The sequence below is a fragment of the Giraffa tippelskirchi genome, chromosome 12, assembly GCF_054371585.1.
Source record: "Giraffa tippelskirchi isolate mGirTip1 chromosome 12, T2T-mGirTip1v1.2.pri, whole genome shotgun sequence".
Taxonomy (NCBI): domain Eukaryota; kingdom Metazoa; phylum Chordata; class Mammalia; order Artiodactyla; family Giraffidae; genus Giraffa; species Giraffa tippelskirchi.
In genome coordinates this window covers 126,828,172-126,852,100 of record NC_137286.1, presented here as the reverse complement: position 1 = coordinate 126,852,100, position 23,929 = coordinate 126,828,172, and the positions used below count along the sequence as shown (strand labels likewise).

Below are 23,929 nucleotides of genomic sequence, written 5' to 3'. Positions count from 1 at the left end.
AACTGGAAGATAGCCCATACCTTCATGAGTGATGCAGTCACTGAGGTCGACCTCTTAGGCACAAAGAAAGGTAGAAAACAAATGTGGAAGAGTGCAAAAGTAAAAGACTCAACTGTGCCTTTTGCCATTTAGGTTTTTATTGCTGTCCTTTTCTCAAATTAAGAATATTTAACAGAAGGCAAACATAATTTTAATGTTATTACATCACCATGAGATAATGTAAATTAAGTCATAAGGTCACCTCTGAAATATAAAATGTAAGATTAGCCAGCTCCAGAATGCTTCATACCAAGCAAGAGAGAACTGGTGGGAGAGGGGAATGAAGTAGTGAAATAATAAATATAAGATATTTATTATGCGGTATATGATATCCATAGCTGTTGCTATATGAGGACATATACAACAAATGAAACATAGGAACTCAGGTGTAAATGAAGAAACTATAGTCCTTTCATTTCACTTAATTGAATTTACAATTTTCCACGTTCAGTTATTTACTTATTTGAAATTGGAATTTATCTACACCATCCAAAGTAGTGTTAGGAGTTTTTGAGAATGTTGCATGTATGGAGTTGGTGAGAATGTTCATTCAGGTTTTTCTATAAGATTTTATGGAAAAAACCTGAATGAATGTTTTGGTCCATCCAATAACAAAACCATTTCAATACACTGTTTCCCCAAACCTTTAGACTCCCTCTGTACCAGTATTACCCCTCAACCTCATTGATCATAGGCCAGTGTTGAAGCTAGACTTCAATTAACCAATGAAGCCAGGTGGTGTATCCAAAAACTCATGCTTCCATATTAAATTCCAAATGCACAACTTTATAGATTTGACTTTCTCCAACCTTATCTTGTATTTCTTTGTATAATTCTTTTAGAATCCATTTCTATTATTACTTCCTAAGATTACCTGATACAACAAGTTAGAAATATCTATCAGATCTTTTAGTGTAGATATATCTTCTTTGGAAGCCAAATTTAAAATTTTCACTCTGGATCACATTGGAGCTTAAATGTTGTTAAACTACCTGGACCCAGTGATGAGAAAGAAAAGTCATTCTTAAAGAGAATATCATTCTTGCAAGTAAATTGATCATGATAAAATAATTTAAAGTCTTTGTTGAAAGGAAGAATGGACTTGGGATTCAAGTATTAAGCTTCTACAACATCCTCTGTGTCAAGGTCCTTTTTCCCCTCTCTACTTTGTGAGACTTGTTCTCCAGGTGGTGCAGTGGTAAAGAATCCACTTGCCACTGCAGGAAATGCAAGAGACATTGGTTTGATCCTGGGTTGGGAAGATATCCTGGACTAGGAACTGGCAATCCCCTCTAGTATTCTTGCTTGGAGAACATGGACAGAAGAGCCTGGCAGGCTACAGTCCATAGGGTTGCAAAGAGTCAGACATATATTTGTTGGCAACTTATAAGCTGGTCTCTAATTTGTTAAAATCCATCCTCCATACTTTCAGGCCTGCTGAAGAAATGTTCCAAAGCCTTTGTTCTTTTAAAATCAGAGACTCTGATATTGAAATTTTTGCTGAAATCATGTTTTGGCATTTGAGTATACCAACAAAAATAAATTCCTGAATGAATTCTCTTATTTGTAGGCATAATTCTCCAAGAAACTTATGGTATAAAACAACCTTTCTTCTTAACAGTCAGAATTAATTATATCAGCTAACAGAATAAATTCAAAAAGTGACCAGACAGTAGGATAAATCTCTAGCTCAGTGGAACCTTTAATGTGTCCCTTGGAAAGTGAACTGAGTTTCTGGAAATGAAGGTCTCCAAATCAAGAAAAGCATAAGTTTTGGGGGACAGAAAGCACAGATAATACAAGTGACTTATGTAATTGATGGTTAAAGAGATTAATTCTATCTTCCTTTTAGATAGTATATTCTAGCTACTAAGTAAATAGTGTCTCATGACTACCCTGGCATAGTTTGATTCCTATGCCATATCCTAGAAGACAGCACTCAAGTCTCAAAGTATAGACCTCTCTAGGTGCCATCTTAGCTGAGCCTTCAGTGAGATATTATACCATTCTATCAGGACATTTGCCTCTTTGTTTTGGGGAACAAAGGGAGATCAGTGATTTCTGTGATCAAGAGCTCATTGTCTTACTGACTTTGAAATACAATCAGTGACTTAGACTGAGCATATCTGTTGAATAAAATATCTACATATCAGGCATTTTGAGAATAATAATAATGCTTACTAATAGAAACATTTCAAACAAGGAAGAAAAAATTCTATAGCAGGAACATGCATTAATTTCTATAAGAATATATTGTTTTCACTTCCAGTGTGGAAAAGTGGTTAATTTAATAAATCAGACTCTAGGAAGCTAGATGGTATCACCAAAAGATTGTGTGAGATTGAGTACTTTGTGTTTGTCTTAATACTGATGGGGTTGACAGATTTAACACATCAGAATGTAGAATACCCAGTCAAATTTGAATTGCAGACACGCACCACATATTTTTTAGTATAAATATGTCCAATGCAATATCTGGAATATATTTATACTAAGAAATGCTGTTTATTTAAAACTCAAATTTAAATCACCATCTTATATTTATCTGACAACTCTAACTGCTATATGATTAGATATTCTAAAGTTCCTGTAGTAAGATCAGCATTGGTGATTGGGTTCTGGCTTCAGAGACCATTAACAGCAACTATCAGTGTCAAAATGGACATTATATTAATGAGGCCCATGGGATAAATACCAGAATTACATATGATAGAGAGTAGTTGTCATCCATGGGCAGGTCATCCTGTTTGAGACTGGTGACATAATTCATGGGATGTACTGAAAAAAAAATGAGTACTTAGGGCTTCTATTCAAAAATTCCTATGGATTTCAAGATAATCTCAAAAGAACTTTAAACCAACTGTAGACCCTTCTGAATGCAGGGTTGATGTGGCTAAATGGGTATCACATACAATGAAACTGGTGCTGTTCCTGCTATATGGCTTTAAAGATTTTCTGTTAAGAGAGAATGTTCTTGGTCCATCATTAATGTTAGACAAAATGATATGTACATTTTATTCTCATTTCCATATGTCCATCCACCTAGTCCTTACCCAGAGCTTCTTTGATCAGATCTCCCAGTATTTTTCTCTACTGTCTTCTAAGCAAGCTGGTCAGGCTACTTGTCACTGCCTGACAGTCAATATACCCACTAGTCATGGAGATGCCAAGGATTGAACCCGTGGCCTCATATATGCAAAGCATGTGCTCTACCAATGAACTACATCCCCAACCTGTCCTATCTCTTCCTGTATACTAATTTGATGACTAAGTATACTACTCCTAGTTCTCTCCATGGAAGGACTTCTCTTTACCACTGCCCTGTCTTTAGTGCCAACCATGAAAGAATCTATAAAATGGCAGCTGTTCTTTTCAGCTAATACCCACTTATTACACTAACCTACTGCTTAAACAGTGGAAACAGTGTCAGACTTTATTTTGGGGGGCTCCAAAATCACTGCTGATGGTAATTGCAGCCATGAAATTAAAAGACGCTTACTCCTTGGAAGGAAGGTTATGGCCAACCTAGATAGCATATTTAAAGCAGAGACATTACTTTGCCAACAAAAGTCTGTCTAGTCAAGGTTATGGTTTTTCCAGTGGTCATGTATGGATGTGAGAGTTGGACGATGAAGAAAGCTGAGCACCGCAGAATTGATGCTTTTGAACTGTGGTATTGAAGAAGACTCTTGAGAGTCCCTTGGACTGCAAGGATATCCAATCAACCCATCCTAAAGGAGATCAATCTTGGGTGTTCATTGGAAGGACTGATGTTGAAGCTGAAACTCCAATACTTTGGCCACCTCATGCGAAGAGCTGACTCATTGGAAAAGACCCTGATGCTGGGTAGGATTGGGAGCAGGAGGAGAAGGGGACGACAGAGGATGAGATAGTTGGATGGCATCACTGACTCGATGGACATGGGTTTAGGTAGACTCCAGGAGTTGGTGATGGACAGAGAGGCCTGGCGTACTGCAATTCATGGGGTCACAAAGAGTCGGACACGACTGAGCGACTGAACTGAATTGAACTGCTTAACCAACTCCAAGGACTTTTTATACTGTCTGTTGGTCATAGGAAATCCTCAGTGAGACCCAGGATTTGAGCTGAAGTAGGGGAACAGAGGCAAGTGACATGAAAGTCCAACCTGTATATTCATATATAATTTACTGGACTTCAAAATATTTTTGAGCCTGGGCCCTTATGGACACTTACATCATACAATAGGTTGCAGTTGGCCCTGCAAAACTTTAAGAGTTGGTAGATGTGTAGCTTGAGTTTCAGTCACTTACTGTCTTATGACCAGCAGCATAACAGAAGGTTTATCAAAGAGAAGAGTTCTTGGCTATAAAAGTCATTACCTTGCTCTAGAACTCTAAGATTTCATACTGTGATTCTCCTTTCAGGGATTTCCAATGGCTCTACATTGCCTCTTGTCCGTTATGCATGCTTCAAGCATCATCAAATACACTGGGCCATATGGACCAAGTGCAAATCTGCTTTCCCTACAGCCTTGATACACTACAGAGATTCTGATTCTCACTCATATCAACTACTTTCAGAGTTATCCATTAAATGAGTCTTGGTTTCAGTCACAAATGGGGTATTCACTGTCTCTAAACTATAAAGAGCTTCACCAAGTATTGTACCTTGTTCTGGGACACTGGAACTGAGAGGAGCAAAAAAATTGTCATTTATCATAAAGAGCATATTCTACCACAGCATAATCCCTGGACTCCTAAAGACTTCATCATTGCAAATGGCCATTAAATCTCTGCTAAGTTTATCTGCCAACTTCTGACACACTTTCATCTAGATAACTTAGAAGATTTGACACTTCCCATTCACTGCATTCAATTAACATGATGTGATCAATATATTGCACTAATCAAAAATCCTGTGAAATGCCAAGATGATCAAACTCCGTGCAAACCAAGCTGTAACAGAGAATAAAGGAATTAACAACCTTGAGGCAAGACAATGAATGTGTACTACAGCCCATTCGAGGTGACCATTAATTGCTTTTGATTCTTCCTCCTGATGCATACCAAGAAGTAGTTATTCACTAATTCACTACTAACATCCCAGAGTTTGTTTGTAACAGGAGTTTTACTGTTACACTCCAGTAAAAGTTGCCATACCTCAAATAGCAGCTGCCATTGCAGCTAATGTTTGATTAGGTTTAGAAAAATCCTTCTGGCTTGTGCAGAGGACATACTGGCAATTGAACAGGAGGTATGGAGGGCAGTTATGCTGATAACTGTCAAGTGTTTGTTAGTGTTACTAATCACTGTAAGATCTCATGGGTTGTTATTGCTACTGATTTACTATGTTGATAAAGCAAAGAAAACTTTCTTAGGCTCTTATGTAGCTCTTTTTACCCTAATACATCTTACTCTACAGAATAGGGGGCCAAGAGGGTTCCAGATGGTGCTAGTGGTAAACAATCTGCCTGCCATTATAGGAGTCACAAGAGACATGGGTTCAATCCTTGGGTGGGGAAGGTCCCTTAGAGAAGAAAATGGCAGCCCACTCCAGTATTCTTGCTGGGAGAATACCATGGAAGGAGGAGCCTGGGGGTTATAGTCGATAGGGTTGCAAAGAGTTGGACATGACTGAGCACACACACGCACAGGGTTTTAGAAGTTGCAAAAATATAAATTCCAAGTAATTAAATTTCAGCCCAGGGGAAATAACAAAAACTGTATTGGTGGCTCGTTTGGTCCAATTGTAAAAATAAATAAGGCAAAATCTTTATCAGGTGTTCTTTTTGAGCTTCCACTCTAACTGGAGAATTGTGATTGTGTTTCTTGTTCCTTGGTACTAGTGTGAGCAAAAGCTATCAAACACATCATTGAAAGCCTTGGCATTTTTCTTCCTCTATAGTGATATTCTGTAAATGTCGGCATGTTCCCTGGTATAAGAAGACTCTTCTTCAAGGGGACCTGGCATCAACTTCAAACAATAGGCTATGGATTTTTGAACAGATCTAGTTTTAAGGACTACTGTTCCTCGGAAGGAAAGCTTTGACAAACCTAGACAGCATATTAAAAAGCAGAGACATCAAGTTGCCAACAAAGGTCAGCATAGACAAAACTATGGTTTTTCTAGTAGTCATGTATGAATGTGTGAGTTGAACCATATAGAAGGCTGAGTGCCAAACAACTGATGCTTTCAAAGTGTAGTGCTGGAGAAGTCCCTTGAATTGCAAGATCAAACCAATCAATTCTAAATGAAGTAAACCTTGAATATTCATTGGAAGGACCGATGTTGAAGCTGAAGCTCTAATACTTTGGCCACCTGATGTGAAAAGTCAACTCATTGGAAAAGACCCTGATGCTAGGAAAGATTGAAGGCAAAGGAGCAGGAGGTGGCAGAGGATGAGATGTTGAGATAGCATCATTGACTCAATGGACATGAATTTCAGCAAACTCTAGGAGGCAGTGTAGGACAGAAGACTCTGGTGTTCTGCAGCCTGTGGGGTCACAAAAAGTCAGACACAGCATAGCGAATGAAAGACAACAATAAGATCTGGAGACTGGGGTAAGGACCACTATTTTCCAGTGCCATAACAGCTCACCAGCTCTTGAGCTATTTATACAAATCAAGATGTACCATAGGTGGCTCTATCTCTCTTCTAGGAAAACCATGCTCTATTTAGTCATCAGAGTCCAGAAGATCAAGTTATTCTGACAGACACTCAGGTCATGCTACCCAGTATACGTATTAGCTTTGCTGCCACCTAGTCCCTGTCATTTCAAAATTTCACCTTACCATTGATTCTTAAGTGGTACATTATACCCCTACTGACAACCACAGCATGCAGAGAACAGCCACCATCAAGATTCTCAGAACGTGGGTATGTCCTTTTTCAATTGATTTCTTACTGCCTTAAATAGTGTTTTGTAGACACTTAAAGAGAATGTAAGTGGAGGGTAGGTTATCTGGTCTTACCTAATATATGATTTCTAGCATTCCCATCTCCTCCTATTTTAGACATCTTTTTCTAAATTGTGTCCATTTTCTTCACTTACTGGAAACATTCATTGGACCCAGTACAGATATCACATATGGCTACTAGTTCTGTCCAAGACTAAAGGAACAAACTTTTTATAGATTTGGGCTCAAGGAAATACCAGTAGTCTAGCATCTTTTTCCTAAAAATTTTATGGCAAACTAAACTTTCCATTTTCAGTCAGAAAGCTATCCAGTTGAAGAAGTTGGACATAAAAATTTGTTTGAGTTTTGGGAATACATAGCAAGCGAGATTATGTTGATGTGGTTCAGGAAATAATTCCAGCAAAGGCTCAGTCAGCTGTCTGTATGAGAAGGGGAAAGGAAAAAAAAAAAAAAAATGACAAAATAAGTTTCCAAGGAAGGAATTGACCAAATAAATCCTCATGTCAAAGATCTAACCAAGTGAACATGAGTTTAAGGCAATATTCCCAGCTATACAAAGACACAGATTGCTAATCAGAAAAGCTAATCAAAAGCCATGTTTCAACAGTGATGCAAAGCAGCAAAGGAACACAGGCTTTTATCATGAGTATCCAACTGACTATGGCTTATAAATTTAATCTAGAACAAAAATCAGAGATGTGTCTATGTCCTGCTTCAATGGATTTCTTACTGCCTTAAATAGTGTTTTATAGACATTTAAAGAGAATATAAATGGAGGATAGGTTATCTGGTCTTACATAATACATGAATTATTACAAACAAAAATAACATTTTCTGGACCCTACATGTTGCTGATAATGAAAAATCTAAAGCCAAGTTATTTCAGCAACTAAGTTGGCAATTATGGGACAAGTCTAACATATTTTTGCATATCTAAGAAAGTTAGAAACTACCAACATACTTCCTGATCTTTAATTGTACCTTTACATGCATTTCTCTAAAAGAAACTTAAGCAAAAATAGTACCAAATTGTCATTTCTTTCCAAAATTATGATATATACATTCTTTGAAGAGTTATATTGATATTTAGTTGATATATGGATACATGCTAAGCTATTAAAGAAGAAAAAAAAAAACTTCTCACTAAATTTCAGCTCTACTATTTTCCACTGTCTATGAAGGAAAAGTCTCTCACTGTTTCCACTGTTTTGCTATGAAGTGATGGGACCAGATGCCATGATATTGTTTTCTGAATGTTGAGTTTTAAACCAGCTTTTTCACTCTCTTCCTTCACTTTCATCAAGAGGTTCTTCTTCACTTTCTGCCATAAGGGTGGTGTCATCTGCATATCTGAGGTTATTGATATTTCTCCTGGAAATCTTGATTCCAGCTTGTGCTTCATCCAGCCCAGCATTTTGCATGATATATTCTTTGTATAAGTTACATAAGCAAGGTGACAAAAAAAAGCCTTGACATATAAAACTCAACGTTCAGAAAACTAAGATCATGGCATCCAGTCCCATCACTTCATGGCAAATAGATGGGAAACAATGGAAACAGTGAGAGACTGTTTTTTTGGGCTCCCAAATCACTACAGATGGTGACTGCAGCCATGAAATTAAAAGACGCTTGCTCCTTGGAAGAAAACCTATGACCAACCTAGACGGCATATTAAAAAGCAGAGACATAACTTTGCCAACAAAGGTCCATCTAGTCAAAGCTATGGTTTTTCTAGTAGTCATGTAGGGATGTGAGAGGTGAAGTATAAAGAAAGCTGAGTGCCAAAGAATTGATGCTTTTGAACTGTGGTGTTGGAGAAGACTCTTGAGAGTCCCTTGGACAGCAAGGAGATCCAACCAGTCCATCCTAAAGAGAATCAGTCTTGAATATTCACTGGAAGGACTGATGCTGAAGCTGAAAACACAGTATTTTGCCCACCTGATGCAAAAAAACTGACTCATTTGCAAAGTCCCCAAAGCTGTGAAAGATCGATGCAGGAGGAGAAGGGGACGACAGAGGATGAGACGGTTGGGTGGCATTACCGACTAGGTGTACATTCATTTGAGTAAGCTCCGGGAGTTGGTGATGGACAGGGAAGCCTGCCATGCTGTGGTCCATGGAGTCGCACACGACTGAGTGACGGAACTGAACTGAACTGAACTGATGAAGAAAAAAAAAAAATATATATATATATATATATAAAATTAACTTTATTCTCCATTTTCATCAATGGTTAGATGTATACTACACTAACAAATACCAATAGTACTACTTAGTTTCTCGAAGATTTAAGGAAAATAGGTAGCAAGATAATATGGGATTTTTTTTAATCATCACAAATTTTTAAGAGATATTAACAAATATTTGTAATTTGAGTTTTCAATATCTCTTTTATTTTGAGATATGTTTTCATGCATAATTAGTTTTAAAAAATGGCTTTCATTTTCATCAACATAAAAAACCTAAAGCCTAGAATTTTAAATTTCTAATTAAAAACTATAACTATTTAAGTTAAATATCTAAGATGATCAATTCTTATGTCTTAATGTAGATGGTACATGTAACTGCTTTTGGGTCTTAATGAGGGTGTTTTTGTAGGCTGGTATGTTACTGAATATTTTACTATGCTTTTATTTTCTGTTACTTACATACCAAGTGTGGCATTCTGAACAAAGTTGAAAACTAGGCTATATCAGGTAACTATCACATGCATAACCAATGATTGATAGACTTTAACAAATAATGTGGGCACTTAAGGAAAATATTTGCATATTTCATCATTTAACTTCATTGCGCTTCATGCATTCTGGATAATTTTCATTGGTCAATCTTTTTAGTTAGTTATCCAGCTTTATCTAATTTTCTGTTGAAATCCTTCTCAGCATTTCTTAAATTCCAAAGATGATACTTTCATTTCTATGAGCTCTCCTGGGATCTTTTACTGGTCTGTTCTTAAGTGTCTGATTCTTTGCTAATTTTTAAAAGTTTGTAAATATATTTTATCACTATATGTGAAGTATACACACACACACACACACACACACACACACACGTACTTAAAAATTGTACCCAATATAAAGCCCTTCAGATCTGTTCCTTTGTGTCAGTTATGTCTTTTCCCTTATTTCATTTTATGATAGATCGATGAAAAATAGATTATACATTGATTGCTCATGCACCTGAGGTTTCAGGTAGAATTGACAGGGGTCTGGAAGAGGAAGGTGTCAGGAATAATTTTCACGATTCTAGCTTGACTCATTTTTTACACGAGGAAGTGCCATTTACTATGACAAGGAAGAAGCAGGTACTAGGGTCACAGCAAAATAAGGATATCAAAATTTCAATTTTTGGATAAATTATGAAAAAAATAAAATTTTTATTATTATTAGTTAGGTCAATTAATTTATTTTAATTGGAGGAGGATTACAATATTGTGATGGGTTTTGCCATATATTAACATGAATCAGCCACGGGTATACGTGTGTCCTCCTCAATTTTGAACCTCCTTCCCCTGCCTATCCCTCTGGATTGTCCCAGAGCACTGGCTTTGGGTGCTCTGCTTTATGCACTGAATTTTCACTGGTCATCTATTTTACATATGGTAATGTACATGTTTCAATACCATTCTCTCAAATGATCCCATCCTTGCCTTCTCCCATATAGTCCAAAAGTCTGTTCTTTACATCTGTGTCTTCTTTGCTGCCCTGCATGTAGGATCATCAGTACCAGCTTTCTAAATTCTATATATATTCATTAATATACAGTATTTGTCTTTCTCTTTTTGACTTACTTCACATTGTATAACAGCCTCCAGGTTCATCCACCTCATTAGAAGTGACTCAAACGTGTTCCTTTTTGTAGCTGAGTAATATTCCATTGTGTATATGTACCACAACTTCCTATCCATTCATCTGCCAATGGACATCTTAAGCAACTCTGTGTATCAATTTGAGCTCATGTGAATGTTTGTCTTGAGACTAGTGTTTTGGATACTGAATGAAATACCTTTATTTCAATTTTTTACAAGTAAGCTGCACTAATTGAAGTAATTTACATATGCTGTGGTCCTCGTGACTTATAAGAAACTAATATCTGTACCTGAAGTAGGGAATGAAAATAAAATAGATTATTCTTTGTGAGTGTGTGTTTCTAGCAGGAGTATAATAGTCAGATATAAATTTTGAAGTATGCTTTGGAGTTAGGTAAAACTAGTGCTCAATTTGACAAGTGTTTTAACAGTGTGAAAATGCATTTTAAAGGTCAGGATGAGGGCTACTTATGTGAGTAAAAATCTATGAAAAGCATTTAAATATAAAACAGTAAAGTTTTATTAACTGAGAGATATTGAGGGATGAAGAAGTCTTTTATCTTTTCAACAGTTGGGAAATCTCACTCTATTTAAACTAGCTAGAGTGGATTATGTTCTCTGCAACTGAACCTAAAAGGTCACAACCCTCAAAGGGGAAATTCATGTAATAAAATGCTTATGTTCAGGAAAGTGGTTGTAACAAGAAATCTGTTGTCATTAAGTTATATACAAGAAGTATTTGAAGCCAGGAGACATAAGCAAGGGTACATGGTGCCTGAGAACAACCCTGCATTAGTCAGGGTTCTCCAGAAGATAAGAACCAATAGGCCATAAAGGGTTGAATAAAAGGAAATATGGGCTTTCCTGGTGGCTCAGATGGTAAGGAATCTACCTGCAATGCAGGAGACCCAGGCTTGATTCCTGGATCAGGAAGATCCCCTGGAGAAGGGAATAGAAGCCCACTCCAGTATCCTTGCCTGGCAAATCGCATGGACTGAGGAACCTGGCTGGCTGCAATCCGTGGGATCGCATGGACTGAGCGACTAAAGGACATGCAAGAGGAGATCATGGAAACTTACTCATGTGATTGTGGAGGACAAATCCCACTATTTGTCCTCTACAAGATGGGGAGTCAGCAATACAATCTGGTGATATAATTCAGTCCAAGTGTAAAGGGCTGAGAATTTGGGAAGGGGTAAGCTCTTGTGTAAATCTAAAGGGCAAAGAAATCCAAAGGTCCCAGAATCAGGGCTCACAAGTCAGTGGGTAGGAGAACGTGCCCTGTCCCAGCTCAAGAAGAGAGATATCTGGCCCTTCCTCTATCTTTATATTCTATTAAGGTCCTCAAAGTATTGGTGAGGGTAGATCTATTTACTCAGTCTACTGTTTCACCCTATTCCAACAACACAAGAGAAGACTCTACACGTGGACATCACCAGATGGTCAACACTGAAATCAGATTGATTATATTCTTTGCAGCCAAAGATGGAGAAGCTCTATACAGTCAGCAAAAACAAGACCGGGAGCAGACTGTGGCTCGGATCATGAACTGCTTATTGCCAAATTCAGACTTAAATTGAAGAAAGTAGGGAAAACCACTAGACCATTCAGGTATGACCTAGATCAAATTCCTTATGAGTATACAGTGGAAGTGACAAATAGATTTAAGGGACTAGATCTGATAGACAGAGTGCCTGATGAACTATGGACAGAGGTTCGTGACATTGTACAGGAGACAGGAATCAAGAAAATCCCCATGGAAAAGAAATGCAAAAAAGCAAAATGGCTGTCTGAGGAGGCCTTACAGATAGCTGGGAAGAGAAGAGAAGCGAAAAGCAAAGGAGAAAAGGAAAGATATTCCCATCTCAATGCAGAGTTCCAAAGAACAGCAAGGAGAGATAAGAAAGCCTTCCTCAGCGATCAGTGCAAAGAAATAGAGGAAAACAACAGATTGAGAAAGACTAGAGATCTCTTCAAGAAAATTAGAGATACCAAAGGAACATTTCATGCAAAGATAGGCTCGATAAAGGACAGAAATGGTATGGACCTAACAGAAGCAGAAGATATTAAGAAGAGGTGGCAAGAATACACAGAAGAACTGTACAAAAAAGATCTTCACGACCCAGATAATCACGATGGTGTGATCACTCACCTAGAGCCAGACATCCTGGAATGTGAAGTCAAGTGGGCCTTAGAAAGCAAAACTACGAACAAAACTAGTGGAGGTGATGGAATTCCAGTTGAGCTATTTCAAATCCTCAAAGGTGATGCTGTGAAAGTGCTGCACTCGATATGCCAGCAAATTTGGAAAACTCAGCAGTGGCCACAGGACTGGAAGAGGTCAGTCTTTGTTCCAATCCCAAAGAAAGGCAATGCCAAAGAATGCTCAAACTACTGCACAGTTGCACTCATCTCACATGCTAGTAAAGTAATGCTCAAAATTCTCTAAGCCAGGCTTCAGCAATACGTGACCCATGAACTTCCAGATGTTCAAGCTGGTTTTAGAAAAGGCAGAGGAACCAGAGATCAAATTGCCAATATCTGCTGGATCATCAAAAAAGCAAGAGAGTTTCAGAAAAACATCTATTTCTGCTTTATTGACTATGCCAAAGCCTTTGACTGTGTGGATCACAATAAACTGTGGAAAATTCTGAAAGAGATGGGCATACCAGACCATCTGACCTGTCTCTTGAGAAACCTGTATGCAGGTCAGGAAGCAACAGTCAGAACTGGACGTGGAACAACAGACTGGTTCCAAATAGGAAAAGGAGTACGTCAAGTCTGTATATTGTCACCCTGCTTATTTAACTTATATGCAGAGTACATCATGAGAAACGCTGGGCTTGAAGAAACACAAGCTGGAATCAAGATTGCCGGGAGAAGTATCAATAACCTCAGATATGCGGATGACACCACCCTTATGGCAGAAAGTGAAGAAGAACTAAAGAGCCTCTTGATGAAGGTGAATGAGGAGAGTGAAAAAGTTGGCTTAAAGCTCAACGTTCAGAAAACTAAGATCATGGCATCTGGTCCCATCACTTCATGGGAAATAGATGGGGAAACAGTGGAAACAGTGTCAGATTTTATTTTTTTGGGCTCCAAAATCACTGCTGATGGTGATTGCAGCCATGAAATTAAAAGACGCTTACTCCTTGGAAGGAAGGTTATGGCCAAACTAGATAGCATATTTAAAAGCAGAGACATTACTTTGCCAACAAAAGTCTGTCTAGTCCAGGCTATGGTTTTTCCAGTGGTCATGTATGGATGTGAGAGTTGGACGGTGAAGAAAGCTGAGCGCTGAAGAATTGATGCTTTTGAACTGTGGTATTGAAGAAGACTCTTGAGAGTCCCTTGGACTGCAAGGAGATCCAATCAATCCATCCTAAAAGAGATCAATCCTGGGTGTTCATTGGAAGGTCTGATGTTGAAGCTAAAACTCCAATACTTTGGCCACCTCATGTGCAGGGTTGACTCATTGGAAAAGACCTTAATGCTGAGTAGGATTGGGGGCAGAAGGAGAAGGGGACGACAAAGGATGAGATGGTTGGATGGCATAACCAACTCGATGGACATGGGTATGGGTGGACTCCGGGAGTTGGTGATGGACAGAGAGGCCTGGCGTGCTGTAATTCATGGGGTCTCAAAGAGTCGGACATGACTGAGCGACTGAACTGAACTGAACTGTTTCAAATGCTAATCTCCCACACAGACACACCCAGAAGTAATGTTTTACCAGTTATCTGGGCATCCCTTAGCCTATATAAAAGCAATCATCATACCACTTGAATACAGAAATTATATAAGAAGAGGTATAAAAAATATAACAAGAATTCATTTTTATAAGCAGAGGAAAATAAAATGTTGCAAACGCTCATGGCAGCAACAGTGACTTAGATAACAAGAAAATCAAACTGGATGAATATCAACAATGAACATTTTGTGTGTATGAGAGTCTTGTTTCTGTACAGAAGGACAGTGAGCCGCAGCACCACTTTAAGCACAGGGAGATATGTTATAAGTGAACTTAAGTAAGCTGTTGATATTCATCCCACTTTAAATGTTTCAATTTTATGCCAGGATACACTTTGAAAGATCCTGAGGTAAGAGGCAGATTTGAGAGCCGGTAAAAATCAGGAGAAGTATGGTACAATTCCAGGGAAGAACCATGGAAAAAAAAGAAAAGATAGACAGGCATTTTAATACAAACTTAACTTTCTGTAAAATTTACAAATTTGTATCTTTAAATTTTGAAGAAAATTTCACACAAATCTTCATCTGTTTTGAGATTTCTTACTATATTGATTACTTATTTATGAAGTAAAAAAAATAGAGAACTAGAACTTTCACATTACTTAGGTTAAAAGATAAATCATTTATTAAACAAATTTTGTACATGATGAATCCTCTTCTGAATACCTTCAGTTAGGAATTGTTCAGAATATATAACTCAGAGAATATGACATGATATTTAAGCTCGATATTTAAGTTTGCCATATAGAAGAGTAGTTAATGATTTCTTGCTTAAACATGCAGTAAAACTACTAGGGATGTGAAACTCAAAGACAACAAATAAAAACATTTCCTGACAGCAAAATAAATGACTAATGTACTTGAAAATAAATACATACTTATTTAATTTGCTCTAGATTTAGCTGTGTTCCACTCAGTAGCAAGTTTTCACAGAGCAATGAAGTTGCAGTGTACACAGATGGCGCAACTTCTTAGAGGGATAGACATGTGTATCCATGAGTGGAAACGGATCAGCACTTTCTTCTAACTACTTTCATGAGAACTTCAGAGTTTCTTATTTTCTATCTAGAAAAGTAATATGTATTCATATTTTTCTTAAACTTCTGTGATTGTATATTTGGATTATTATGAATTATAATTATTTTCCTAGGATACAGTAAAATCACTTTAATATTATATAACCTATTTAATCTTTACTGTTATCCTGCAATTAGCTATGAAAATTTTATTTTATATATACAGATATATTAGCCAATCAAACCAGAAAAATCAAACAAATTGCTTAATATTTAACTCATAAGTTGTTAGCCAAAATTCAATATCAAAGTTTTGATTACAAATTTTTGCTGTGTTTTTCTACTAAACCTGTCATAAATATATTACTTACTATTTTTCTTGTTCTCCATCCACATTTTTCTCCTCAAGTCTTTTGCAAACAAAGGGCAATCATAAACATATTCCAATGCCCCCATTCTATCATTATTTCACTGTTTTCATATAGCAATGCCACTTCCACAGTCTATGCTCTATCTGAATTACAATAAATATTTTGCAGTTTGCATATTTTCAGGTGTCTATGCTCATGTTTTGGGAGATAATGAATATCTTTCAAACGTTTTACATCTATTAGAAATAAGAGACTGCTGCTGCTGCTGCTAAGTCACTTCAGTCGTGTCCGACTCTGTGCGACCCCATAGACGGCAGCCCACCAGGCTCCGCCGTCCCTGGGATTCTCCAGGCAAGAACACTGGAGTGCTTTGCCATTTCCTTCTCCAATGCATGAAAGGGAAAAGTGAAAGTGAAGTCACTCAGTCGTGTCCGACTCTTAGCGACCCCATGGTCTGCAGCCTACCAGGCTCCTCCGTCCATGGGATTTTCCAGGCAAGAGTACTGGAGGGGGTTGCCATTGCCTTCTCTGCAATAAGAGACTAATACTTATATATTCTTTTGGGCTTTCAACATTATAATTAGTTCTTAAAAATAAATAATAATAAAAATAAAATAACAACAATAACAATAATACAGCATTAATAGTATGAAGAGTTATAATAATATGTATTGAATATTTAATGTATTTTGGAACTGGGTTAGGCCCTCTTACATAGCCCCTTTTATATAACTATATCATTAAGTCAATGTTATAACACACTTTATAGAGGTGGTAAAACTTAAGTTTGTCTGTATTAAGCATTGTTGTTAGGAGTCACAAAGCATGTAAGTGATGCAACTTTTTTCTTTTTTAATTTTAGAAATTAATTTTAATTAGTTCTAATTTAATTTTAAAATGTAATTTTAATTTTAATTAGTGATTCTAATTTTAGAACAAACTCCCAAGCACCATACTACACAAATTTCCATATTTCTGGACACCTCATAATCACAAGTATTTTCTGAAACATTTTATTTGCTGCATATTCATTTGTATATAGCAAATTAGGAGGTAATTGCTTATTTGTATTATTTTCAGTCTTGTTTTTAAAAGGTCATGGAATCTTCAATAGCTATTTACCAATCTGAAGTGAACTGAAGGAAGAAGTCCTTCATGAGCAGAGATGTCTTCATCTCATGGAGTGCATCAGAGTCACATCACCACACCACAAACAATGTCATCAACACCAGAACCATCATAGCTATCACCACCACTACTCCCATCATATTGTTAATCAACTATACTTCCAATATAAAATAAATTTTTTTAAAATGAAGCTCAAGGTTATTTTATTATCCACACTCTTTGACAATAAACCTTGAATGTCTAAATTGATGATTTACAGAGCTACGCTCTTAATAAAATTTGTTGCCTACTTGTTTTGTGAGGAAGGAGAAAGAAGATAATGTTTCAGGGAGAACAAAAAAAGTATTACTTTCAAATTTCAAAAGATAGTTTGACTTTTGTCTTCATTACCATTTGATTCTGAGAAATAGCTAGGAAAATTATATTCATTTTTCTTTTGGAGACTAGGAGAAGCAAGACATGGAGGAAAAATAATAGAAAAGACAGAAAAATTCTTTATTTTCTTTATTGTAATAGCTAAACATAATGGGGAAGCATCATTTTTGGAAAGACAATTTCATTAAGATAATCCCACTTAAATGAGTGAATTGATATAGTTAACAATAATTTATTGCCTCAGAGTTAACCTGCACAAGTGTTATTCTCATAATTAAATATTGCATCTTTATTCTATACTTTTAATTCATGATTTCCTTGTATAGTAAATGGATGTAAATAGGTAAACAGTAAAATCCAATGATCGGTAATTGTATTGCTTCTCCATTTCTATCCTTCCATGCTCTTTCCAATGTCTCATCTTCTTTGCTAATAAGTTTCATGTACCGGCAATGGCACCCCACTACAGTACTCTTGCCTGGAAAATCCCATGGACTGGGGAGCCTGGTAGGCTACAGTCCATGGGGTCGCTAAGAGTCGGACACGACTGAGCGACTTCACTTTCACTTTTTCCTTACATGCACTGGAGAAGGAAATGGCAACCCACTCCAGTATTCTTGCCTGGATAATCCTAGGGACGGCGGAGCCTGGTGAGCTGCTGTCTATGGGGTCGCACAGAGTCGGACACGACTGAAGCGACTTAGCAGCAGCAGCAACTGGCCCTGGAATAAATATTGCTGCTTAGGTCATAGGTAGCCATGTATGACAGGGTTCTGCAGAAAACCTTTCTCTACTAACAGAGGTGTGGAACTTTGGTGATAGCAGTGGAGTATGACAACATCTGATGGTGCTCTATTGACACAGAGTGTCCTGGCAACAGAGGACATGGTGTAGCAATGAGATGAAGACAGAGATCAGAATTATTTTTTAATTGTAGTTAATTTACTATGTTGTGTTAATTTCTGCTTTATAGCCAAGCGACTCACTTATACATCTATTTACATTATTTTTAAATTATGTTCTATTATGGTTTATCACAGGATAGTGAATATAGTTCACTGTGCCATACAGTAGGACCTTGTTGTTTACCCGTCCTATATATAATAGTGTGCATCTACTAATCCCAAACTCCCAATCCATCCTCCCCCTCCCCCACCTCCCACTTGGAAACCACAAGTGGTGTTTTCTGTGTCAGTAAGATAGGTTCACTTGTGTCATATTTTATAAATTATACCATACTGTATTTGTCTGACTTATTTCATTTAGGATGATAATCCCCAGGTTCATGTATTACTGCACACAGCATTATTTCATTTTTTTATGGCTAAATAGTAATCCATGTATATATGTAGCATATTTTCTTTATCCAGTCATCAGTCAATGGACATTTAGTTTGTTTCCACGTCTTGGCTGTTTTGAATAGTGCTGCTATGAACACAGAGGCACATGTTTCTTCTTTAGTTTTATCTGGATGTATGCCCTCAAATATGGAACATTCCATGAATTTTTGTCATCTTTGTGCAGGGACCATGCTAATTTTCTCTGTATCACTTCAATTTTAGCATATATGTGCTGTTGAAGTGAGCACAACAATTGGAATTAAAGGAGTACTTTACCATAGACTCCAAAATAACTAAGCTCACTGAGGTTAAATAAAAGACAAGTGGTTCATAATTAATCATTGATATGAATATGAATATGACTATGAATGACAGTGACAGCTGAGTCACTCTTGTTAATACTCTGTAACTAACTAAACAATTAATTACAAGAATTTGGAAAATATTGTAAGCAAGGTGGAGATCATAGTAGATAATCAACACTCATTAAACACTAGGTCTCCCAGTTTCCCATTTTTTAGTGACAAATAATAGCCTTCAATAGCATCAACAACTACAAAATTACAAAGTATCATGTTTGTCAGTACAAGCTTATTCATAGAAGCTTGTGAAGCAGTCAGAGATAAAGGCAGGCTCATAGATCTGCAAGCCTTTACAATTGGGAATGCAAAATGACTATATGCCACAAATGTCTATTGAAAAGAATTTGTATTGATACATGGTGCTTCCCAGGTGGCACTAGAGGTAAACAACCCACCTGCCAATGCAGGAGACTTAAGAGACTCTGGTTTGATCCCTGTGTCAAGAAGACCCCCTGGAGAAGGGAATGATTACCCACTCCAGTATTCTTGCCTGGAGAATCCCACGGACAGAGGTGCCTGTTGGGCTGCAGTTCATGGGGTCTCAAAGAGTCGAACATGACTGAAGCAACTTAGTATGCATGCATTGATACATGATCTTTGCCTAGAGATCTTTAGATCCTTAAACTGTCAGCAAAGTCAATGATTAGATTAAAACTTTGTTTTAAAAAATATCTCATCACTTATTTTAAAAGTTTCTATGTCACACTATTTATAGGAAGTCATGTTGTTAAGATAATGCTTCATTTCAAAAAATACTGGAGCCCATGGGCCTTTATATGACATATTTAAGGAATGTATAATTTTCATCATCCCCATACTATAATGTGCAACATTATTTGCCTTTGAGAAGAATTAACGAAAACATAACTTGACATTATGATTATGGACATCTGTCTTTGTTTATATTCATCTCAGCTTAATGTAGAAAATGTCAAAGAAAGTATGTAGGGTGAATACTGTGTATCCTTCAGTTTTACTCTCACTGCTCAGCACAAAGAGATGAAAAAGGCATTGTGCTTCTTGTGTGGTAGGAATTTAGCTAATGGATATATAAAGCAAACAAAGCTGGAAGGAAAAGTTTTATTGCTCCATTCTGGACCATATGGATTTTTGTTGCTTTTGTTTTTACTACATTGGATGTTGTTGTTATTGTTGTTGTTTAAAGGATGCTTAATTTGAAAGGTCTGGAACCTCACTAAAATTTGGATTTGTACCAACAGAAAACTTTGTTTTAAAATATACTAAAACTTTGCTTATTCTCTTGCCAAGGAAAAGAAGTCACACATGCTTGGATATCTCTGTAGAAATCCAAAGGACTGACAATAAGGGGAAAAATATTTTCTGCTGAAGCTATTGCATTTTTTCCCCTTTACAATAGCAAAGAAAAAAAAAAGAAAATATTTGATGATAAACATGACTACATAATATTAAGTATTTTTACTAATATTTAATAGCTAATACTGTTTTAACCAAGGCTACTAATGATATTAATATACCAGGATTCATATTTTGTTTTAGTCAGATTTAACTGCCCAGTAGTTGTTTTCTTAATATATGGACTTCCAGAATCAAATTGCCTTTTTACTGGCTCCTTTTATTCCAGGTAAAACTAAAATGCAGAATGTTATTTATAATAGTTTATCTTAGTGACAGGACTTCCCAGGTGGCACTAGTTGTAAAGAACCGCCTGACAGTGAAGGACAGAAAAGAGACTCAGGTTCGATTCATGGGATGGGAATATCCCTTGGAGGAGGGCATGGCAACCCACTCCAGTATTCTTGCCTGGAGAATCCAATGGAAAGAGGAGCCTGGTGGTCTACAGGCCATAGGGTTGCAAAGAGTCAGACATGACTGAAGTGACTTAGTGTCTATGCATGCACATTATTAGAGACATTTCAATCTAGAATATGCAATCAAAATGTATTTATATGAACCAACAATTCTTTCTCTTTTATAGATATTAATGATATAAATTTTCTGTTTAACCAATAATTGTGACAAGAGTGTGATGGAGGCACATTTTTGAATTCCTATATTGAAATTCAAATAAACTCTTTAAGGTAGCTGTTTCATGTAATATTTATTCTTAATATATACAATATTTATATTTAAGAAAAAACTTAAGTTAATAATCAATACTATTATTACCTGTGCAAAATAAGGTGTTAGCTTCCTTACATCATATCCAAGCATGTACCTTTCTTCTATTTACCCTACCAGTATTATTTGCCACAAAATTTAGTTGCTTCATGTTTATGTTTCTATCTATGGACATATGGTTAATGGCTGAGAAATGTTAATCAACCCTAAAAGCAGAAAGGAAGCATTAGCCTCATCTGGCAGCTTCGCAGGTGAATTATTAGGTCCAAGGTTTACCCCTAGAATTTGAATCAGTCAACATTTTAACAAAATTTCCCTGCTGTACTTCTGAAGATTCTGACTCTGCAAATCTTTAGTGAGACTTGAGACATTTTGTTTCTAAACATATTCCAAATGATATCAGCGCCACAGGCCCTCCAACGACCCTTTGCAGCATGTTGTCTGGGATCATGGTTAGCAAGCTCCAGGAGTTGGTGATGGACAGGGAAGCCTGGCCTGCTGAAGTCCATGAGGTCACAAAGAGTCAGGCACAACTGAGCAACTGAACTTAACTGAACTTCATTCATAGTATATATATTTTTTTCCTACAGTTAACATTAATACCTTTTTTTAAAAAATAAATATCTATCATTTATTCAGCCCTTCACTTTCTGACAGGACTTAGCATTCTCTTTATAGTCAAACACACCAAATAATAGATGTCCCTTTTTCTTTGTATGTCCTAATATTTTATTTTTGTTTAGAAAGCAGAAAATATTTCATCCTGATATACATTATTTGTTATTTAAATGCTATTATTTTTGGTCTCAAAAAAACCAAGAAAAAAACAACAGTAACAAAATCATATGTTATATACAAAACATATATGTATAGATAAATATTTCAAACATGCTCAGTTAATTATAGGCAACATAATGGTTATATATATATACACACATGTATATATTTACTTTGGGAAATATAATTTGGTTACTTCTCCATTTATCAAATCTCAGATGCTATCAATCTTTCATGCTAGATGATTTACATTCAGTTCAGTTCAATTGGTCAGTCGTGTCTAACTCTTTGCCACCCTACAGACTGCAGCAAGCCAGGATTCCCTGTCCATCACTAACACCTGGAGCTTGCTCAAACTCATGTCCATTGAGTCGGTGATGCCATCCAACCATCTCATCCTCTGTTGTCCGCTTCTCCTCCCGCCTTCAATCTTTCCCAGCATCAGGGTCTTTTCCAATGAGTCCATTCTTTGCATTAGGTGGCCAAAGTATTTGAGCTTCAGCTTCAGCATCAGTATTTCCCATGAATATTCAGGACTGATTTCCTTTAGGATGGACTGGTCGGATCTCCTTGCAGGCCGAGGGACCGTCAAGAGTCTTCTCAAACACCACAGTTCAAAAACATCAATTCTTCGGCGCTCAGCTTTCTTCACCATCCAACTCTCTCATCCATACATGACTACTGGAAAAACCATAGCCTTGACTAGATGGACCTTTGTTGGCAAAGTAATGTCTCTGCTTTTTAATATGCTATCTAGGTTGGTCATAACTTTCCTTCCAAGGACTAAGCGTCTTTTAATTTCATGGCTGCAATCACCATCTGCAGTGATTTTGGAGTCCAAAAAAATAAAGTCTGGCACTGTTTCCACTGTTTCCCCACTCATTTCCCATGACGTGATGGGACCAGATGCCATGATCTTAGTTTTCTGAATGTTGAGCTTTAAGCCAACTTTTTCACTCTCCCCTTTCACTTTCATCAAGAGGAGCTTTAGTTCTTCTTTGCTTTCTGGGGCCATGCTCAGTAAATCTTTAATCCAATTTTCTGTTTATGGGTGGGGCTGTGCTCCCTCCCTGTCCTTTGACCTGAGGCCAAACTATGGTGGAGGTAATGAAGATAATTACCTACTTCAAAAGATCCTGTGCACCAACTGCCTCACTCAGTGCCCTTGACTCTGCAGCAGGCCAGGGACAATCCATGCCTCTGCTGATGAGTTACATTAGGGAACTTTGTAATCTTAATGATAATTCAATTTTCTCAATTTAAAACGAGAATAATAATGTTTTATTTTTTTGAACTGTGGTGTTGGAGAAGACTCCTGAGAGTCCCTTGGACAGCAAGGAGATCCCACCAGTCCATGCTAAAGGAAATCAGTCATGAGTATTCATTGGAAGGTGCTGATGCTGAAGCTGAAACTTCTATACTTTGGCCACCTGATGAGAAGAATTGACTCATTGGAAAAGACCCTAATGTTGGGAAAAGATTGAAGGCGGAAGGAGAAGGGGACGATAGAGGATGAGATGGTTGGGTGGCATCACCGATTCAATGGACATGAGTTTGAGTATACTCCGGGAGTTGATGATGGACAGAGAAGCCTCGCATGCTGCAGTCCATGGGGTCACAAAGAGTCAGACACGACTGAGAGACTGAACTGAACTGATTATGTAATATTAAGGTAATAAAAAATCCATACTTAAAAGGTGTGCTTGACCGATTAATAATACTTGGAAGGTCTAAAGAATATTAAGAAGTTGCAAAGTATAGACTTTCCTTAATATTGTTCAGAAGAATGGCTTTCTTGGTATGCTCTATTTAATTTTAAATTTTTTTAATGGAGTATAGTATGTTGTGTTAGTTTCTGCTATACAGCAAAAAGAATCTGTTATGCATATACATATATCCACAGTTTTTAAAGATTATTTTCCCTATATAGCTTATTACAGAGCATTGAGTAGAGTTTACTGTG

The 23,929-nt window shown here is 37.0% G+C and overlaps 1 long non-coding RNA gene and 1 other non-coding gene across 3 annotated transcripts in view; both read right to left on the bottom strand.

Moving 5' to 3' along the window:
* The window catches only part of LOC145529437 (uncharacterized), a 198,171-nt gene that overhangs the window by 42,131 nt on the left and 132,111 nt on the right, over nucleotides 1-23,929 (bottom strand). The window lies entirely within an intron of this gene.
* On the bottom strand, nucleotides 18,869-18,977 carry LOC145530640 (U6 spliceosomal RNA). The gene has a single exon (XR_014071956.1). It is a non-coding gene; the product is annotated as a U6 spliceosomal RNA (small nuclear RNA).